Source organism: Panthera pardus, unplaced genomic scaffold, assembly GCF_024362965.1.
Source record: "Panthera pardus isolate Hobbes unplaced genomic scaffold, ASM2436296v1 HiC_scaffold_20, whole genome shotgun sequence".
NCBI lineage: Eukaryota > Metazoa > Chordata > Mammalia > Carnivora > Felidae > Panthera > Panthera pardus.
In genome coordinates, this window is record NW_026526766.1 from 28,589,190 (window position 1) to 28,595,733 (window position 6,544).

A 6,544-nucleotide genomic window follows, 5' to 3' on the forward strand; every position below is an offset into this window, starting at 1 on the left:
GCAATGTCATGTGACCTGGAAGAGCAGTCATGTGATCAGTACTGATGGGGTGTGAGTCTTATGTCCACAAGAGGGGCCATTACTAGGTAAAGAGAAGAGAAATGGATACATTCCTAGAAACACATTACCTCCCAAAACTGAAGCAGAAAGAGATAGAACATTTTGATAGACTGATTACCAGCAATGAAATTAGATCAGAAGTGAAAAAACTCCCAACAAACAAAAGTCCAGGACCAGATGGCTTCACAGGTGCATTTTACCAAACATTTGAACAAGAATTAATACCTCTTCTTCTCAAACTATTCCAAAAACATAGAAAAGAAAAGTTCCAAATTCATTTTATGAGGCCAGTGTGACCCTGACAACAAAACCAGATAAAGACACTACAAAAAACAAAAACAAAAACTATAGGCCAATTATCTCTAATGAACATAGAAGCAAAAATGCTCAACAAAATATTAGCAAACAATACATCCCAACAATACATTAGAAAAATCATACACCACAATCAAGTGGGATTTATTCCCAGGATGCAAGGGTGATTCAATATTTGCAAAACAACCAATGTATCCATCACATCAATAAGAGAAAGGATAAAAACCATATGATCATTTCAGTAGATGCAGAAAAAGTTTTTGACCAATGTGAGACCTGAAGGCATAAAAATCCTTGAAGAGAGCACAAGCAGTAATTTCTCTGACATCAGCCATAACAACATTTTTCTAAATATGTCTCCTGAGGCAAAGGAAATAAAAGCAAAAATAAACTATTGGGACTGATCAAAATAAAAAGCTTCCACACAGCAAAGGAAACAATCAACAAAACTAAAAGGCAACTTATGGAATCGGAGAAGATATTTGCAAATGACGTCTGATAAAGGATTTCTATGCAAAATATGTAAAGAACTTATATAACTCAACACCAAAAACCCCAAATAATCAATTTTAAAAATAGGCAGAAGGCATGGACATTTTTCCAAAGAAGACATACAAATGACCAACAGACACATGAAAAGATGTTCAATATCAGTCATCTTCAGGGAAATGCAAATCAAAACTACAATGAGATATCACCTCACACTTGTCAGAATGGCTAAAATAAAATAAAAAAATCCACGAAACAGCAAGTGTTGGCATGGATATCGAGAAAAAGGAACCTTCATGCACTGCTGGTGGGGATGCAAACTGGTGCAGCCACTGTGGAATACAGTATGGAAGTTCCTCAGAAAATTAAAAATAGAACTACTCTACAATCCAGGAATTGCACTAGTGGGTATTTACCCCCAAAATACAAAAACACCCATTCAAAGGGATACATATATCTGTACATTTATTGCAGCATTATTCACAATACCCAAGATACAGAAGCAGCCCAAGTGTTCATCAATAGATGAATGGACAAAGAAGATATGGTATATATACATACACACACACACACACACACACACACACACACACACACACACACAAAATGGGAATATTATGCAGCCATAAAAAAGAATGAAATCTTGCCATTTGCAATGACATGGATGGAGCTAAAGAGTATAATGCTAAACAAAATAAGTCAGAGAAAGACAAATACCATATAATCTCACTCGTGTGGAATTTAAAAACTGACACAAATGAGCAAAGGATAAAAAGGGAGAGACAGACCAAGAAACAGTCTCTTAACTATAGAGAACAAACTGGTTACTAGAGGGGAAATGGGTGGGGGGATTAAAGAGTATCATGATGAAAAAAATAAAATAAAACAAAGAAAAGAGGCTACATATGAATGTCAATCCACACTCAGCGTTATCCCCAGAGAATAGCCAGTAGTCGATAGCATATTCCTGATCTTGAATCAGTATTTAAGAAAACGGAGAAAATTCCACCTGTAATCCAAATGCATGCACCTTTTCTTCAGTATATATGTTTCAATTATAGATGCAATTTCCACTGTGGCAAGAAACAAGCAGCAAATACGAGACATTGCTTTTCCAAAATGAATTATGACAGCTGTCAAAGTAAAGAAGGCTCACATGAAGTTTTGAAGTGAAGGATGATAATTTCAGCAAAGATCATTTCTGTGATTTCAGGAAGATTATTCAAGGGACATCTGGCAGCAAACTTTTCAGTATCTTGAAAGACCTGAATCAATCACTTCAGGCCCAAACTAGAAAAATTCTTAGCATTGAGAATAGGCTATCCAGACTTCATTAAGACAACCAAGCCGAATTGCAAACAACTTAGTCCCTGAGAGCTGGACTGTTCTCAACTCTAGGTGATTTCCTTCGCTTATCGGTAGAGTAGATTGATGGCATATTGTTGGGCATACTTAAAAACTCAAGCCCAAATGTTGTGACAGAACATGAAGAAATTATTTCTAGGAACATATGCAACCCAAGAATGGATTAGGTACCCAAGCATTCAGGACTACTTTCCAGGCTGAAACATTCCATCTTTCAGCTTCCTGTCAATATCACAATTGCAGGGTGCTATGAGGTGTCCTAAGGAGAAATCTCCCCATAAAGAAACTCTGACAAAGTCACCACACATTTGCCATTCTCAATGACCTATGCCCTTGAGATAGGATGCTCTAGAAATACGGAATAAGAAAATAACAAATGGGGGGGGGGGGTGTTCATCTATGCACAAATCCATTTTCCTCCTAGCCAGATACATATTTCTGGTGAAATAGTATAAAAATATTATCCTTGTCACTAATATGAAATATATTATCTAAAATGTTAACTGCTTTTATTTAAAATCATGATGAATCTTTTAAGTTTTCCTGAAATTGCCTGAGTATGCATTGCATATCATTAAATGGCTCATAAATGAAAAGATGTTCCAGGAATATTCTTAGCTGCTCCTGTGAATAGCCTTTGAGGAGTCAGTACAAGTGTAGGGCTTATCTTCTGGCTTCTGTTAACTTCTAGGCCCCAGGGGAGGCTGGGCCAAGAGGAAGTCATAGTCCCTGACTCCCTGGTGGTCTTTTTACCTGCTTCTGTTCCCTTTGTCTCCTGGTCCACAGGTCTGAGCAGGGATGTCCAAACACTTAAGATCCAGATGGTGAAATTCCATCCAGATACGAGGAGACAGTCACTAAAGGCCTGGAGACAAATAGCAGCTACTGGCCAATGAAAAGGTCTCTACTCCATGACCTTGAGCACTGGGAAAGCAGGAAGGTTTTACTGATGTTGCAGGCTGCCTATTATCATGGTGTTTCTCAATTTTTTTTTTTTTGCCTACATTTTTTGGTAAGAAATATAAATGTATATAATATATAACTATATATATAATGGAAACAGAAATTTCCTAAATCAATATTTTCCCCTCCCCTTTGAAATATGCTTATTTTCTCTCATTTTCTATTCTGCTCTATTCTATTTCATTTCTAAAATGTTGCTCAGATGGAAAACAAATCTGTGGTTTCCAGGGGTTATGAACAGTATGTCTGGCAGGAGGAGACAGTGACTATAAAAAGGTAATTTTGCCTTTCGTGGTGAGGGAGAGTTTTGTATCTTGATTATGGTGGCAGTGATCATACACATATATATGTATGACAGAATTGCACACACGCATAAAGGTGTGCTCGTAATAATGGGAAATCTGAGTAAGGCCACTAGTCTGTAGTAGTTAAATGTACTGGGCCAGTGTCAGTTTCCTGGTTTTGATAAGGTGCTATAGTCAGCTAAGATGTGTCTATTGGGTGAAGCTGGGCGATGGGTACACGGGACCCCTCTGAACTACTTTTGCAACTTCTTGCGCATGTCTATTTCAAAACAAAAATGTTTTGAATATTACTCAAGACCCATTAAATTACTCAAGGTCACAATCCGTAGTTTAAAAATGAAACCCCGGTTCACCAAGAGTGGATGTTGGATCAGCAGCAGCTGTGCCTACATAAACTGATTTGTCTGAAGAGATACATCGGCCTGTGCAGACTGTATTTGAACTGGCTGGGACTCCACAACCTTAAGTCTCACTAACCCCCGCCTCAACCCCTGCCAGTGGACTGGGAAGCTAGGGGTTGCACAGAGTAGACAGACTTTTATTTCATTTTCTTTGTGTGTCATCCTCTAAATGTCCCTACCCTATCCCTCCCCCATTTTTTTTTTAAAGACACTTGATCCTGGGGCACCTGGGTGGCTCAGTCAGTTAAGAGTCAGACTTTGGCTCAGGTCATGATCTGACAGTTCCTGGAACCCCGCGACAGGCTCTGTGCTGACAGCTCAGAACCTGGAAACTTCTTCGGCTTCTTTGTCTCCCTCTCTCTCTGCCCCTGCCCCGCTCATACTCTTTCTTCCTCTCGCTCAGAAATAAAAAACAAAAAAGTTAAAAACACTGATCCTCATTTCACCGCTCGGACATTAGAGCACTGTTTCTCAAAGCGCTGTCGTTGGCCCCCTGCCTCACTTAAGGCTATGAATGCAGATTCCTGCTACTCACTGAAACTCACTTAATTAGATTCTTTGGAGGCAGTGTTCAGAAATATACACTTTTAAACAAGCTTGCCAGAGGTTTTTATGTGCACCACGTTGGCTTGAGAAGCTTGTTGAAACCCGATCCGTGAATATGCAGGACGTCAATTACAACACTGGAAGTGAATTTGAGTTAAAAAGTTCCTCTGTTGTGAAGATAGGATTTCTGAGGTTAGCTTTCGTTCCAACTTATATGATCTTTGAGCAATAAAGTTTCCAATGTTGACATAAGCCATGTTTCCTGCCTTTTATGACAAAAACATTACTTTGGTGACTCAGTTTCTCCAAATGTGAGGACAAAAATTCCAGTAATCTCCCTAATTCACAGCACTTCCGTAGATAATGACCGTTTGTTCTCAGATGGAAGTAATTTCATTAGCATAAGTGGATGCATATTTTATAAACACAGACGCATGTGTTTCATATTCTTCTCATATTTATTTACACATTCTGTAAACACATGTATACACAGAGCCACATGGACATTTTTAGAGGAGCACATGGAACATTTTGCACATGTAAATACCACGGTTGATGCCTCCGGGGCTTTTTTTCTCAGGTGGCAAATCGGTTACCACTCAGAGGCTCTCAGTTACTACTTTTCCCAAATAAAAATACACCCAGGTCAGCCTCTGGACTCTTCTCAATCTCCCTCCTCCTCTCGGAATGTCCTGGCCTCTAGAGCGTCTAATTTATTGGGGAACTGATGCATCCTAAAATGGTAATGATTTCTAGTAAGTCAATATCATGGCTTTCCAGATAACATCTCTAAATGTACCCAGCCTTAAAGAAGAGAAGTTAGATTGACGAGGCGCCTACTTTCCGCCAAGATTTTATAGCTCCCTCCTATGAACACCAAAGGTCTTGGACATACTTGGAGTCAAGTTAAAGTGAACCTTGTCCTGGAAATTCAGGCCCACACAGAGCTTGGTGGTGGAACGCGTGGAATGGCAAAGGTGGAAAAGGTACTCTTAGATGTTAAAATATTTTCTTTCGGGGCACCTGCCTGGCTCAGTTGGAAGAGCATGCAACTCTTGATCTCTGGGTTGTAATTTCGAGCCCCTCGTTGGGTGTAGAGGTTACTTAAAATGAATAAATTTTTAAAATAATAAAATAAAATGAATAAATAAATTTTGGAGCGCCTGGGTGGCTCAGTGGGTTAAGTGTCTGACTTCGGCTCAGGTCATGATCTCACCGTCCATGAGTTTGAGCCCCACATCAGACTCTGTGCCAACAGCTCAGAGCCTGGAGCCTGCTTTGGATTCTGTGTCTCCCTATCTCTCTGCCCCTCCCCCTGGTTGCACTCTGTCTCTCTGTCTCTCTGTCTCTCTCAAAAATAAAATAAAAACATAAAAAATAAATAAAAAATAAAATTTGAAAATAATAATAAAACAAATGAATAAATAAATTAAAACTTAAAAAAAAAATAGTTTCTCTCTACTGAGCCTCTTACACGAGGCTGAAATAGACCCAAATGTTATCTCCTGCATCAGAAGCACTCAGTTAACTACAATCCAGTGTCTCTTGAACTAAATTTTATTTTTTTCCAGATACTAAATATAATGTGAGAGGGAAAAGAATATTAGGTAGAAATGGTGCTCTACCAATGTTCTCTTGATTTAAACAGTGTGTTTTGGTCCAGAGACCGTGTGATCCTGTTTTCCCCCCTCTTTAAATTGGTTAAGTTTTGGTTTTTTTTCTGATAGTGAAGGCAAAAATAATAACTGTCGCCTGCTAAGGGTTTATGTTGCACCAGAAACATCCTAAACCCTTTTACATTCATCCTTGCAAAAGGGCTAGGGGGTTAGTGTTCTTGTCCTCATTTTATACGTGAGAAAATGGATGCTCAGAAAGAGCCAATGGCTTGTTCAAGATTACACAGCTAATTAGTAACTGATTAATAAAAAGATGTGAATCTAACACCCATGTACTGGGTTGGATAGTGTTCCCCCAAGTTGACCTATTTCCCAGAACTTCAGAATGTGACCTTATTTGGAAATAGGGTCATCACAAACATAATTAGTTAAAGTCATAGTGGAGTAGGGTGGGCCCCTACTCCAATATGGTGGTGTCTATAAA

At 39.0% G+C, this 6,544-nt stretch overlaps 1 long non-coding RNA gene across 5 annotated transcripts in view; it reads left to right on the forward strand.

The window, feature by feature from the left end:
• Positions 1-4,696, forward strand: part of LOC109251667 (uncharacterized) — a 39,923-nt gene extending 35,227 nt beyond the window's left edge. For 4 of the 5 annotated variants that reach the window (XR_008424181.1, XR_008424183.1, XR_008424182.1 and 1 more), the window contains one exon: positions 3,016-4,696. This is a non-coding gene — a long non-coding RNA (uncharacterized LOC109251667). The remainder of the gene's footprint in view (positions 1-3,015) is intronic. The other variant, XR_002073620.2, reaches the window with a different exon arrangement.
• Positions 4,697-6,544: the final 1,848 nt, after the last annotated feature.